At 39.0% G+C, this 16051-nt stretch overlaps 1 protein-coding gene across 2 annotated transcripts in view; it reads left to right on the forward strand.

Annotated features, from left to right (window-relative positions):
- The window catches only part of SMYD3 (SET and MYND domain containing 3), a 647362-nt gene that overhangs the window by 294643 nt on the left and 336668 nt on the right, over positions 1–16051 (forward strand). The window lies entirely within an intron of this gene.

Genomic DNA, 16051 nt, shown 5'->3' on the forward strand with positions numbered 1-16051 from the left:
CCCAAAGGAATGTGTTCCATTACTGTGTTTTGTTTGTTTCCTTGCTTGCTTGATTTAACTCATAATTTTCTACTTAACCAGTGAGTAAAAGCATGTTTATTTCTTAAGAAAGATGGAAATTTGGTGGTCCCTTTAGAGCTTCAATCTTATTTAAGAATGAACTGAATTCAGAAACATTTTAATTAAAATATTTAAAAGTTTCAAAGCTGGGGAGTCTAGGTGGCTCTGTCAGTTAAGTGTCTGCTTTTGGCTCAGGTCATGATCCCAGGGTCCTGAGATCGAGCCCCACATAGGGCTCCCTGATCAGGAGGGAGCCTGCTTCTCTCTCTCCCTCTGCCCGTCCCCGCTGCTTGTGTGCTCTCTCTCTCTTTCTCTCTTTGTGTCTGAAATAAATAAAATCTTCTTTTCTTTTTTAAAGATTTTATTTATTTATTTGACAGAGTCACAGCAAGAGAGGGAACACAAGCAGGGGGAGTGGGAGAGGGAGAAGCAGGCTTCCCGCGGAGCAGGGAGCCTGATGCGGGGCTCCATCCAGGACACTGGGATCATGACCTGAGCCGAAAGCAGACGCCCAAAGCCTGAGCCACCCGGGTGCCCCAGAAATAAATAAATAAAATCTTTAAAAAAAAATAAAAGTTTCAAAGCTTATGATTTTGAGATCTTTGTTTTTTTCACAGTTGAGGTATTGAAAAATCACTTCAGCTACTTATGTTATTTTTGGTTTTCTGAATGTTGTCTACAATGATCTTATATCTAATTTAGTCCTTGATTCCCATTCTGTTGTGTGTTCATGCTGTGATTCCTTGCCTACACAGAATACATGAGAACAAGACCTTCTTGTTCCTCATTGTGCTTTTGAGCCCTCACCTTACACCTTTTCTGCTCTTCACCCTGTTTACTCCTCTCTTAAGATTCTCTGATCAGAGCTGTGCAACTGGGCTCATTTGATCAACATATCAGCTAGTTATCATATTATACATTCTTTGCATGTTTATGCAGCAGATTATTTTTTCTCTTGTCTTTTCTCATTTTATATTTTATCTGAAGAACAATGAAAAATTATTCTTGTAGACCTTTTTTTCATAGACTTTAAGGGTCGTTAGAGACATTCTCTCATGGGCTAACTAGACCAGTGATGTTGTGGAAAGGATATGGGATGTGGAGTCAGAAGACCCAAGTTTAAACACAGGCTTTGCACCCACCTGGGTTAAGGAATTGGTTGCGAATCAGTCACCCTCGTGGCATTTTTGTATGATGAGGAGTCATCTGGGGGGAAGGAGTTACAGTATTGACTGTGCTCTCCCAACATGGTAGAGATTTCATTGTCTCTAAGTTTCTGTGTTGATGTGAAGTGAACTTGGACCTCTTCCTGACTAAGCAACTAAACAAGGATTCTGAATTCCATCTCTTGGAATATTGATCATGCTGTTTTGTAGTTTTATAGTATTTATATATGGTGAGAGACTGGGAGGGGAAATTGTGGAAGACTTTGAAATTGTGAAAAAAAAATCAGTGGGTGTTCTGTCTAGCTCAACCAACCAGGTTCTCTCTGCCTTTCATCATCTTTGAGCAGTTTTATAACTCTTTCTATTGTAGAAATCAGGTAGTAAAGCAAATTATTTTGTCCATGGAAAGCTAATTATGATGGGAGAATGCAATAGATGATTGCCTTATGTATACTGACCAGCTTTGTCAGTTTTGCCTCTTTCTAGCATTCCTGATGCTTGTATATTTGTTTGCCCTTTGGATTCTCCTTTGAATAGGTTATAACATCTCACTGGTTCCCTAATTAATGAGTTTAACAAAAACTTTTATACCTTTTTATTTTTGAGATTTATGATTTTAGCTTTAACTTTTCTAAAATTATTCTTTAGCAAACCAGTAGAAAAACACAATTCTGGTAATTAAGGGATCTCTGTATTGCTCATATCACTGAGCTCTGGTTTCCTCATTTAAAGAAAAACTAATTGACCTAAATTATCTCTAGTCTGTAGTCTGTCATTCTCTGAATTTGTGATCCCATGGTCTATGATTTGGTATTCTATAAGCCCAAAGTGCACTGTCCTAAGCTTATTGATTTTTTTAAACCTTTAAAAAACTTCTTAATTCCAGTTAGTTAACATACAGTGTTATATTAGTTTCAGATGTACAATATAGTGACTAAGTTTATTATTACCAAAGTGAATTGACATAAAATCAATTAATTATCTTACTTATATAAAATAATTGCAACAGAAGTTTTTTGTAGTATTTTTAGCATGCATTTATGTGAACATAAGTTAGCATTACAGAAGATAATTTGTTTTGGCATTTATATTTCTCAAAATGGAGTTGTAGTACTTGAATTGCTATTGACAGTTTTTAGTAGTGAAGAAAAGGTTAGCATTCTATAATCTGCTGTTTAATAAGGAGAAACGTGTTTACCTGTAAAAATAACTCAGCTGATAACCCTGTAGGTACTGATAGACAATTAGGGGTGTTACTGTGGTCAGTGTAGTTTTTAACCATTATTATAGTCAAAGCCATTTATTTATTCGTTTATTTATTTAGAGCGGGGGTGGAGGGTGGGGGGAAAGGGCAGAGGGAGAGAGAGGACCTTTAGCAGACTCCGCACTGAGCACGGAGCCCAATGCAGGGCCTGATTTCAGGACCATGAGATCACGACCTGAGCCAAAATCAAGAGTCGGACTCCCAACAGAATGAGCCACCCAGGTGCCCCAGTCAAAGCCATTTCTGAAGCCCCCCACTTCACACAGCATTATTCCTTCTGTTTGAGAAGTCATTATTAAACACTGATGGAATATGTGTGTCTAAGCTCAGGCCACTATGACAAAATACCACAGATCGGGTGGCTTAAACAACAGAAATTTATTTTCTCACAATTCTGTGGCTTAGAAGTCCAAGGCCAAGGTTTTGGCTGATTTCATTTCTGGTGAGAACTCTCTTTCTGGCTTACAGACAGCTGCCTTCTTGATACGTCCTCACATGGCTTTTCCTTCGTGTGTACTTGTGGGGAGAGAGAGCATCTGGTGTCTCTTCTTAAAAGGACACTAATTCCTATTGGATCAGGGCCCCACCACTATGACCTCATTTAACCTTAATTATTTCCTTAGGGGCACCTTCTCTAAGTATAGCCACACTGGGATTTAGGGCTTCAACATATGAACTGTGTAGAGGCAGAAACTTTTAGTCTCTGACAAGGTATGTGATGTTAAAAGCAGAAATCACACATCTAAGGTCCAGGTTGGGGGATGACAGGAAATGCTGTCCCCAGAGGATGCCAGGTGAGTGTTGAGGACATCAGCCATGTCTTGATGAAGTCGATGCTGCCAAAGCGTGTGATGACCTGATGACCTAGACGATGTCAGTGATACTGACCCACTGTTACTCATCTGATCTGATTTCTCTATGTATCTCCCAAGAGGAGAAAAAAGGGCACTTGCTTTTCTTTCACTTTGAATTTAAAGACTGGGACCTCTCTAGGTCAAGGTGTGTCTCAAGATTTTTTGAGCATGCCTAATAGTATCTCAGAAACGACAGGTGGTTTATATTCTTCTCACTCTTAGTTTTTCCACCTGCCTTCACTGGTTTGATGCAGTGGGAATACTGCCTCTTAGGGAATCACAAAACATGATCTTTCATGGATCCTGGGGTAGTTTACTTGGTTTAAAACTGCATAAATGGAATTATTTCAAGTCCTATGGCTTTACTTCTGTGCCACCTGCATTTTCTCATCATTTATTAAAGCTAGCCTTTTGACTTTGATGTATGTCATGTTAGCACCTTGTAAATCCTTCTAATAATACCTTTGTGTTAGTAAGACGTAAACACTGTTGTTTCTACTCCATTTGCTTCTCTCTCTCTGTCATTTTCTTAAGGCTCTTTAACCTGCTAATGTTCCAGGATATTAATTTAAAACAGCCAGCCAAATAATAGAAAGTTCCTCCTTGCCCATGACGAGCTGACCTGTTTTTACCTTTCTCCTTTTCAAATTCAGTTTGGAAATCTCAATTTTCATAATCTTTTGAGCTAGTACTTCACATCCCTGGTGCTCGCAGTTCAGCCACCTTATTATTTTCAAGACCCTCTACCAAGAGCACACACCCAACTACTGTTTTTTTCTGACCACATTTTACGAACTCAGTCAGGATTTTCATTTAATTTTCTTTCTTTACCTTGTAGGAAAAGGAATTTGCCTTTACCCTAATTCCCTCCCCCTTGCTTTTTCCTGACTTGATTAATATTTAAAAGATTTAGCTTGGATGTTTCTGGCTTTTATCTCTTAGGCCTTCTGTTTAGCTACATGGTGAGTGTCCCAGTTAGGTGATGTTCAGTAGACTGTATTTGATGTTTCCTCCTTAGTTTCTGATATTCCGTAAGTTTACAGGTTAGTCTACCTAAAAAGTACTGTTGTTGGGAATACTGCCTCTTTTGTATGGAGGTTTCCTTCATTGCCCTGGACTTTGTATAAGAGTTTCTAATACTTTGGTTGATGGCTTTTCACTTGTATTAAGGACTTCATCTATCTGCCCTTGGTTCTAGACTCTTTCAAAAGCGAATGTGGACAATTTGAAGGATTAAACAAGAGCCAAAAGTATCATGAAAAGATTGATACAGTTAAAGGGGCTAAGATTACTTGACCTGCTGAAGAGTAAGACTAGAGAAATTGAGTACTGGGCCCTTCACAGAAGTTCCTTGTATTCTTTGTGCTGAGTATGCCTACCTGCTCTTAGGTGCTTCCTTGGAGAGCCTTTCCTACCTCATGTTGTCGATTGTGCTTTAGTATCGCATTGAAGAATCCAGAGCTCTTTCTTACTTTACAAAGGATTTGGATTTGACCCATGGAAGATATTCCTTTGGGATATTGAACACTGGGGTGGGGGGTGTGGGGTGGAGTAACTGGGATAGGGTCCCTGTGGAATCAGCCTCTTGCCTCCTCCTCCCTGGGAACTTTGGAAGTTCCAGATGTGGGATTTGAATCTGGTTCATGTGGTCCGTTTTATCTTCTTTTTCTGATTATGACTCGAAGCCCTTCATAATGGCAGGAGAACACTGAGAGGCATCTAGCGGTTCTTTAGATCCATTTCTTGAGTAAGAGTGGTGCACAGTCCCAGGTAGGACACAGAGTGGTGTAGCACCCAACAACATTCTACTTGGAGTCACGTGTCGATGAAGACCATGTGCAAATAATGGGCTACCTGTCCCTGAGCCTGTGGCTTCTGTCTCTTCAGGCCTCACCTTTCCATTTATGATGCAGGATCTTGATCAGAAGAGTTCTAAGGTCCCCTGCAGCTCAGTCCTGTGGGTGACAATGGGAAGGAGCTTTAATTGTGCAGGGGAGAGAGGCTGACATAGGGGAGGGAGAAGAGCTAGAGGAGCAAGAGACAGGAGGAGGAGTGGGGGAAGGCCATGGTGGCCCTAGAACGGAGAATGAAGGGGGTGCAAAGGAGTGGTAGGGAGGAGTTCACAAGAAGGACAGTGTTAGTGGCCGCCAATCGTGGATATTTCCTGGTCTCGGAAGTAGATCTCTCTTTTCTGTTGGACTAATTGGGCAGGCTTTGAGACAGTTTGTCCAGGTTTCTCTTTCTATTTCCTTCGTTAGTAGGTTGAAATTGTGCTTTCTATGGAGATTTCAGAGGATTATTTTTGTTATTCAAAATACCCCTGGAGAATAAGCAAAGATAATTGTCTCTACTTTATAAAACGTGGAAATGAAGGTGCAGGGCGGTGAAGCTATTTATTCAGAAAACCCATGTGCTAGTGTTAGAATCCTGTTTTTCAGCTCTCTCTGTTTGACTTTCCTGCCTTTGGCTCTGTGTGAGTATCTGGAGTATACATTATCATGTAGCCCGTGGGTGCTTGGCACAGGGTGGCAGAAGTAATACCGTATCTGATAGGAGTCCTTCATCCTCTCGTACTCTTATTGGGGAATGGATTCCAAACCAGACCATCCCGGTCTGTGCACATGTTTCATAATTCAGTAACTTGAATTCTGTCTCTTCTAAATAAAATCATGCAAATTAAGAAAACATCTATACCCATGGGGAGCAGAGATTCTGCAATTTCCTGTGTTGGTGTGTAGAGGGGATCTTTGGATACCCAGAGTGCCATTCATGAGATGATAGAATTCCTATTATCCTTGAATTTCCTGAGTCCTTTATGCAGCAAATAGGATGTCAGCTGTACTGCTCCTACTGAGCAGTCTCAGCCTTGGGGGCTGGAGGGTATGTGAGCTGTTCATTAATTTTATAAACAGATTTCTTACATCACAGCCACATGTAATTTCAAGGACACGTGTCTCTGAGCTCCACAAAGTAGAGACCAGGGTCTCTGTTTTTATTTTTGTAGCTTAAGTGATCAGTTTATCTCTAGGGGGGAAAAATGGAACCCATGTGATGTACATACTACAGTAGAATATGTTCCTACATGGCATTTGGTTACTTCTATCACATCTCTTTATGGCTCCTTACATCACATGCTGTGCCTATGTGAGTTCTGCGGAGTGTTTGCAAAGGGAAGCATCTCTTGCTGGAAACTACTCTGTTGATTGCTGCCCATACTCTTCTGCCCTTCTGGGTTCGAGAATCAGGAGGCAAGCATCTGCATCATGACTTTGAGAGGAAGGTGTTAGATATTTAAGATTCTCAAATAAATACACAGGATTTTTTATTTATTAGAACTTCCATACTTGGGGATGTTCAAATTAAGAAAAAGTCTGCTTGCTGAAGAGGCCCTAATGAGTCAGATAGTTCTAAAGTACATGATGTCTTTATTTACCCCAACCTCCAAACATATTATGATACTGGACAGTTTTGTATTTCTGACACAGAATGGTCCCCTTAAGGAAATTTTAGTTAAAGATAAAATTCTCTTTGGTCCATTTCTTTTTTAAATCATATTAGGGAATCTGCTCTTTATTTTGGGGAAAACTGTGAACAAAAAGGAATGAATCAAGTATTTAACTTGCTTTCTCTTACAAATTTGTACCTCACATTAACCAAGTAATTGAAGAGAGAGTCTGTTTTTGGAGAAGTAGCTCAGTGAATAGACGAGAAAGGATTCAGAAGGGTCAGGTTTCATTATTTTGCAACCCCAGTGAGTCATTGGGTCCAAGCAGTGAGCATCACTGGCTGCCAACACCATCATAGAAGGACAGCTGAGACTGTATGTCTCCTGGTGAAGTGTAGAGCCTGTGAAATACTCTTGCTGAAATTTCAACATGTAATCTGGTCTGGCCTCTTTTTCTGACTGCTGATTATCAGAAGTACAGAAGACAGAGAAACAGAATAAATTAATCATATAGATAGAATTTAAAAAAAAATCTAGACTAGGCAACTCTACAGGGCAAATTACTTTTTTTTTTTTATTAACAGTAACCAAAAAAGAAAAGCAATTGAAGTAAAAACGATGGAAGATGAAATCTATAAATTGAAAGGATTAAGATATATATCAACTAATCCTAATGTCTGCACCTTTTTTGGATACCAATTTATACAAACTGTAAAAAATTATCATGCAGTTGGGGGAAAGGGACAGTACCTGAATATTTGATTATATTGAGGAATTCTTGTTAATGAATTTAAGGAATTATTACATTGAGATTTACAGAAATGAGCCCTGTAAAAAAAAATGTGAGCCCTTTAAATATTGTCAGATAAAATGTTATGTTTGGGATTTGCTTAAAAAAATATAGGAAGGCTACTAATACAGGGTATAAATGAAGAAAGACTGAATCTGGAAGATGGGTGCATGGGGATGTTCTCTAGATTGATGTATATGATTGAAATAGTCATCATAGAATGTTTTTTAAAAAGGATTTTAGGTAAAGATGGGGGTAAGGCTTTGGGTACAATGGAAAGGAAATTGGAAGAGGAGGAAAAGAGATATAAAATGCTTAGCATGGTACCTGATATGTTCTATGTATTGAATACTTGCTGGCTATAGTTATTTCCAAGACTTGCATGCACCAGTTCATTTACTATCCAGTCCCTCATTTGCTTGTTTCAGTAAATATTTATGCGTACTTATGATGTGGCAAGCACTGAACCACTTCCATAAATCAAGTAATATGAGTAGAACCCATCACACCCCAGTGGTATTTTTGGCCTGTACTCTTTCTACAGAGTCTTTGACCTGTGTGTGAATAGCTCCCAGAGTAGAGGGTTTAAAATGGCACTGTGTAGTATCATTCCTGGATTCATTCAAGTTTTGTCATCCGTACTCTTCTCAGTGTAGCTCTAAATTGTCTGCTGGGGCTTTGCCTTCCACTTGACTCATTCAGCTCTTAAAGGGTATGGGTGTCCCCTACTTGATTCCAGAAGGACCATGTCTGATCCCTGGCTCGGTTCATCTAAGTGATGGCCAGTTGAACAGCCAGCCCCAGATTTATAGTGGAGATCCTCTGGGAAAGCTCCCTTTCCCTGCCATTTCACCTTTGGAAGTGTTGTTACATTCTGGAAGATTTTCCAATTACTACATCTAATTACAAGGAAGAATAAATTACTGAAGCAGGTTAAATTATCTTGTGTGTCACAACAGTAATTAACATTCAAATGGGAAACTGCTGCCGTTTTTATAAACATTACTAAGTGGAGGCAGCACCCCTTTTGAAAGCAGAAAGCAAGAGGGTGCTCTCTCCCTGAAGTCTGGCATAAGGATGGTCTGGGAGAGTTGCTGGGTTGAGTGTTTCGAAAATCTGCCTGTAGGAGATTGATGTCATTGGAGAGATCAATTTTTGAATTGCCCCATTTTTATCTAAGTCCTTAGAAATAGCAAGCTTCCTGTGCATTTATCATCATCCACTCTCCCCTCCTGGCCCCACGTTTTTCCTGTCTCTTTTTCTCCATATTTTCAAGGAGGACTGGATACCAGTTTGAGACATTTTGTGGACTAGGCTTTTCTTGGAAAGAGGCTCACAGCCTTTTCAGATTCTACTTTTCAACAATTTCATGCTCATTCTTTGCCCATTCAGTTGCTCTACTGCCATGAAGATGTTTATTCTTCTTCTGTGTGGTCTCTTGATTTTATGTTGTCTTTTTGAGCTCTTCTGTAGGGTGAATAGACTTTTCTTGCACAGTATAACATCCAGCCTGGCATTTTCATGTATAGTATTTAGTAATTTTTTTTTAGATTTTATTTATTTATTTGACAGAGAGTGACACAGGGAGAGAGAGAACACAAGCAGGGGGGATGGGAGAGGGAGAAGCAGGCTTCCTGCGGAGCAGGGAGCCTGATGCAGGGCTTGATCTCAGGAGCCTGGGATCATGACCTGAGCTGAAGGCAGACGCTTAATGGCTGAGCCACCCAGGCGCCCCAGTATTTAGTAATTTTTAATGGCAGTGCTGAAGTGATAAACTCAAGATGGTAAACTCAGAAGGAAGAATGCCTTTCAAATTATAGAGTAATGGTACCCACAACTAGTAATAAATGGTATTTAGCTACTTTTACCTTCATTTGGTGAGTAGTGTGTGGGCAGTTAAAATTCAGCAAGGTTTGGGAAGATCATTTGAGACTGCCATTGGTGGTTGGGGTTATGAATTCTTTTTATTTCTTCAGTAATAAGTCTAGAATTTATTTAGACAGTTGACACAGGAACTGTGGGTCAACTGTGCCCTTTGTAATGATGAATTGTTATCATTTTTGTTCCTGTTATTTTAAATTTACAAAGTCTTAAATGAGGTGAGGATTGTGAGCAATGGGATCTAATTTAAGAAAGCAGTGAAGTTATAAATTCTGCTCATAACCCAGAGGTGGCCCTTAATATTCCCCTGCACTTTTCATTTGAAGAGAACAGCACATTAGCAGAGTATATGAAAGTTTAAATCACTTTCTTCTTAACATCATAAATAGGTGCATCTGCTGGTATGATAATATTTGACCAAGTCATGGATATAAGCATAGATCTTTGTACCATGGGGTCCGTGAATCACAGTGGTTCCTATAATATTCAAATCACAAGCCTAAAAAATTTTAAGACTTTTCTTCCTTTTACTTTATATTAAAATAGAAATCTATTTCTACCAATTTGGTTACAGTGTGTAGTTTGGGGATTCGTGCATTATGTGTGTCTCTTATACATGTGTTCTTTTAGCTCAAGAGTAGCTAATGTCAGGGTGCCCAGGTTCTTTTAGCTCAAGAGTGGTTCAGTCGGTTAAGTGTCTGCCTTCGGCTCAGGTCATGATCCCGGGGTCCTGGGATCGAGTCCTGCATTGGGCTCCTTGCTCAGCGGGGAGTCTGCCTCTCCTTCTCCCTCTACCTGCCGCTCCCCCAGCTTGTGCTCTCTCTCTCGCTGTCTCTCTGTCAAATGAATAAATAAAATCTTAAAAAAAAAAAAAAAAGAAGACTGGCTAATGTCAACACCTCAAGGGAAGAGCCAGCATTTATTGGTATCCAGGACAAAAGGCAAATATAGGTGTTATTCTCGTTGCTTTGAAAATGTTTTCCTGCTGCTGATGGTTAGATTGTCTATGTCATTTTTGTTTTAAGGAACAAAATACTGTTTCTCCTTACAGTATCAGTTCAATTTTAAATGGTGTGCTGTTGTTACTGCTGTTATTTTGATGTTTTCTCTCTCTGCCAAGGGCTCTGAAGAGGCAAATGTGGCCCTGAAGTGTGGTGCCCTTTTTGGATCTGGGGCAATGGCAGGAAGTAGGAATTGTCTTTATACACTGGTCCTCAGCAGTGTGGTTGATTGAGACGGATTCTGTTTACTGATCTTCAGTTTTGCACCTCCAAAGTGTCCTATACAAAATCAGAATTGTCTTGGGGTTCCTGGTAAGGAGGCTTGTGTTGGGGCCTGGAGGAGGCCATGAAATGAAAAGGAGGGTACTGGAACTGAATAAAAAATGACTCCTTAGTGCTTTTGTGGAACTTTAGCTCAGCCTGGAAGACTTGTTTTCCTTTTTCTAGTTGCTTTTGAATAAGTATCCACTCTGAAAAGGACCTTGGAAGGTGTAGGAACTTGGGTCAATACAAATAGCTTTTCACAGAGAACGCCTTTAACGTAGGAAACTCTTTGGAATAAATCACATATTTTGAAAAAGGCTTCTATTCTGTGTTTTATGTGGTATAGTACATTTGGAATCATGGCTAATTTTACTTGTTTCATTTATAATGTATTTAAAAGCCCTCCTCAATGAGTAGTTGGTAATTGGGTGATTGACATATTCTCCCACTTGACAATCACACATGCCAGTAAATTGCCCTCTATTTTCCAGGAGTATTGCCAATAAATGTTTGAAACTTTCCCTCGCAAATGTTGTTGAGCAAAATTGTAAGGGACTGAAGGATACTCTATTTCCACAAATTGAGTGAATGCTCGTGCTGGAATGCCCTGTGTTCCTTCATAAATGAATTCCAGATTGGTGATGGAAAGTGTGGTTCAACTTGAGTAGTAAGGAATATTTAAAGTGTTTTAATCCTTGGGTGGTGGGGGAGTTTTAAAGGTTAGGTTACCTCTACAGTGTAAAGGTTACTTGTAGATGAAAAGTAACCTTTGTTTGTTTGGGTAATTGTTAAGGCAAATCTCAAAGACCAAAGCAGTTATTCTACTTGACTGGTAAACTCTCAGGGATACTTTTTGTTTGGTTTTGTTTTATTTCCTATATCATTAGGAAAATCCAAAGTTTATTTTCATAATTTATGTAGAAATCATCTTGAAACCTAACTTTAATTTTTCATACAACAAAGGGATAGTTCCCCTGTCACAAAATACCATGAGATAGTATTTTGTACACAAATATAATTTTATGAACATAATTAATGTTTATGTCTATATCACCAATAATCTCTTCTTCATGGAGGCAAGCTACTCCATGAGCTATACTTATGTTTTGTTCCTCTAAGCCCATTTTTTAAAAATTCTTTTTTTTAAGATTTTATTTATTTATTTGTCAGAGAAAGAGAAAGAGAGCACAAGTAGGGGGAGAGGCAGGCAGAGGGAGAAGCAGGCTCCCCGCTGAGCAGGGAGCCAGATGTGGAACTTGATCCCAGGACCCTGGGATCATGACCTGAGCCGAAGGCAGATGCTTAACTGTCTCAGCCACCCAGGCACCCCTCTAAGCCCATTTTTAAATTGAATTATAATTTATAAAATGTATATATTTAGATAGACTTTTGATGACATGTGAATATTGATAGATATTCATGTAACACACACTCCCATCAGTCTGTAAATATTTCCATGAACTTAGAAAGGATTATAATATTTTAATTTATAATATTATAGTATTCCTAATTTTAAGAGTAGCAGAGAAGCTTGGCTTAGTTATCAGAGAAAATCTCTCTTCACTTTATTAGGCACTTACCAGGTGCAGGTATGATGGAGAAAGACATGTTTTATAACGAACAATTTAATAATTGCTGAGACTCCGTTCTGTGCAAGGTGCTCCTTTAGCTCCTAGAATAGATCTCTCTCAAGTATAAGGTGTTCACAAGTGACAACACTCACTCCACCCAAAAACAAAAGTATGATTAAAGTAAAATGATAGGCAAAGGCAAATCAGGCAAATTAAAACTAAAAGAGGGACACCTGGGTGGCTCAGTAGGTTAAACATCTGACTTCAGCTTAGGTCATGATCTCGGGGTCCTGGGGTAGAGTAGAGCCCTGTGTCAGGCTCTGTGCTCAGCAGGGAGTCAGCTTGTCTCTCTGCCCCATCCCCTGCTCTTGCTCTCTCCCCCACCCCTCTTGCTCTCTCTCTCTCAAATAAACAAATAAAAATTTAAAAAAAAAACTAAAAGAAAGGGATATCAATATCAGTGTCATGTAAATAGGTAAAATTTTCAGGTAAAAAGCATTAAATGAAATCAACTTTATATTTTTCATAAAGGATATATAACTTTTTTTTCTTCAGTTATCCTTGAAACATTTACCAAAATTTATTCTTGGGTGGAGATAGGCATCAAAGGTTTCAACTCCACCCATTGCTTGGGAACTAAAAAACTTTAACTCTTGGACCAAAGTGGAAATAGAAACTTTTTAGAAAATAAAAATACAGAATCTGATAAAACTAATAGAAAGCAAACAGATTGTACTCAGGAACTCATGACTTTAAAATAGTGATTCCTATGTCATAATAGAAAATTTTCTGGGGCACCTGGGTGGAACAGTCAGTTAAGTGTCCGCCTCTTGGTTTTGGCTCATGTCATGATCTCAGGGTTGTGGATCCAGCCCCACATCAGGTTCCCTGCTCAGCTTGAGATTCTCTCTCCTTCTTCCTCTACCCCTCCTACTCGTGCTCTCTCTCTCTCAAATAAATAATCTTAAAAAAATAAAATAAAGAAACTTTCCTATTTATAAAAATAAAAGATGAGAGAGTGATTTGGAAAATAGCATATATTTTACATACAGAAGCGCTGAGAAGTCTTGCAGGAATGTAGAGACTTCAAATACAGCAAATAAAATACAAAGAGATTTACAAACGTTAAACAATATAGGAGATTAATTGCAGAGGCATACTGTGCTCACAGATGATAAAACTAAGCATTGTAAACATGATGGCCTTTACAAACTAAATGGTTTTGAGGCATTGTCCCAGATATGTAGTGATCATTTGGAAGAATGAATAGACAACAGAGTGTACCATACAATACACAGAGAATCCACGAAAAAGTACAGTTAGTCTATAAAATATGGGGAAAAAATTAACCTTACTAATCAAAGAAAGGCAAATAGTAAGATGCCATTTGGCAGAAATTAATAAGAATTGTTAATGTTCAAATGTTAGTAAGAGTTTAGTAAGGCAGGCACTCTCATATTACTACTGTTGTGTAAATTGATTTATGTTTTGGGACAAAGCAAAATTTTGTTTAAGATTTTTTATTTATTCATTTGAGAAAGGGAGAGAACAGAGTGAGCGAGAACATGAGGAAGAGGGAGAGGCAGAGGGAGAGGCAGAGGGAGAGGGAGAAGCAGGTCCCCTGCTGAGCAGGGGAGCCCAATGCAGGACCATCCCAGGACCTTGATGGGATCATGACCTCAGCTGAAGGCAGACGCTTCACCAGCTGAGCCACCCAGGCGCCCTGGGACAAAGCAAATTTAGAAGTATTTATTAAGAGTCTAAAATTACTCATAATGTTCCTTGTCTGGTGAAATTTGTAATTGTACTTTTTTTTTTTTTTTAAGTAGCAAAGAAAGAAAAGTTCAGCAATGTGGAAGTGGTTAAATAAGTTATAAGTAAAAGTACAGAGAAGTTACATGCAGCCATTAAGCACTTTTAATAATATTTCCCATATCATTGTGTGTTATAAATTCAGTGATATGTATAACATCATTCTGATATTTTCGGTAGGTGAAGAAGTCACAGTATGTTAAATTCCTAGTTTTAAGATAATGCAAAATAGGGATGCCTTTGTGGCTCAGTTGGTTAAGCGTCTGCCCTCAGCTCAGGTCATGATCACAGGGTCCTGGGATCGAGTCCCGCATCGGGCTCCTTGCTTAGTGGGGAGCCTGATTCTCTCTGCCTGCCGCTCTCCCTGCTTGTGTTCTCACTCTCTCTCTGGCAAATAAATAATTAAAATCTTAAGAAAAAGATAATGCAAAATATATTATTTAGGTCTTGCCTTTGATAGGAAATACAACAAAAACACTCCTTTTCTCAAGTCATAGTATATCAGATTCCCTGTTTTTCTCCCCTATATTATTCTATGATTTCTATATTTTCTGTATCGGCCAGAAAGCAAAAAAAAGCATTATAGTTCTCAAAATCAAGCTACAGCAAATTTTAGTTGTCACTAAAGTTGGAAATCAAAATTATTTCTGTAATCTGTGAAAATGTGCTTATAGGTACATTTTATAATTAAAAAATTTTTTTTAAAGATTTTATTTATTTGACAGAGAGAGAGACAGCGAGAGAGGGAACACAAGCAGGGAGAGTGGGAGAGGGAGAAGCAGGCTTCCCGCTGAGCAAGGATCCCGATGCGGGGCTTGATCCCAGGACCCTGCGATCATGACCTGAGCCGAAGGCAGACGCTTAACGACTGAGCCACCCAGGCTCCCCTTATAGGTACATTTTAGACCTGAAATTTCTTTCTGTGTCTTTAGATCTGGAACTCAAATCTGGGACTCACAGTGCTGTGCATTATATTACTCTGCCTCTTAAACATCCTTCTTTAACTGGGATCTGGAACAAGAAAGAACATTTCGATGACTAATCCAGGACTTATTTCCATTTATTTGCTTTCCCAGGAACATGATTTTTTTTTAAGAGTAAGTTCACTTAAGTTTGCCCATTTCATATATCATTTTATTTTATGTCTTTCAAAGAAAGTAAGTTCTGTTGTTTGTTTGCTCTATAACAGACTTTAACTGATTTCCCTTGTCTCTATGTGATAAATTAACTTTGGCGTTTTTCCTTTTGATTTACTAATTTCTGACCACTTCTTCCATTCATTCTGTCCATTCATTCCACTATTGAGAATAAACATGAACTTGCCCATGACTCCAGTTCCTTGGCATCAGTTCTTTGCAGAGCTCATGGATTGCTAATCCCAGTTAATTCGTATGTCAAGGTTTAATTTTTCTGGGTGGAGGGGTTTGAGGAAGGACACCTAAACTTTTAGGAAACAAAGCTCCGTAAATAATTCAAGAGAAGAGAGGATTTCATTCCTTATTAAATCAATGCAAAATGACAGGAAACCTAAGTATATTATAAATTGGAAATTTAATTGGGCCTGAGTGTGTAGTAGTTGATATTGAACCTCTACCTTGGAAGAGCCTTTATCTTTCAAGAATAGGATAGAATTGGAGCACAGAAGCCTTTGTACATTGACACTGGATTGATGTCATATGTTAGTCTAAACGCTGCTTTCTTTTTTTTTTTTTTATTCTTATGTTAATCCCCATACATTACATCATTAATTTTAGATGAAGTGTTCCATGATTCATTGTTTGTGCATAACACCCAGTGCTCCATGCAGAATGTGCCCTCCTCAATACCCACCACCAGGCCAACCCATCCTCCCACCCCCCTCCCCTCTAGAACCCTGTTTGTTTTTCAGAGTCCATCGTCTCTCATGGTTCGTCTACCCCTCCGATTTCCCCCGCTTCATTCTT

The sequence above is a fragment of the Leptonychotes weddellii genome, chromosome 6, assembly GCF_054177405.1.
Source record: "Leptonychotes weddellii isolate Sample4059 chromosome 6, ASM5417740v2, whole genome shotgun sequence".
NCBI lineage: Eukaryota > Metazoa > Chordata > Mammalia > Carnivora > Phocidae > Leptonychotes > Leptonychotes weddellii.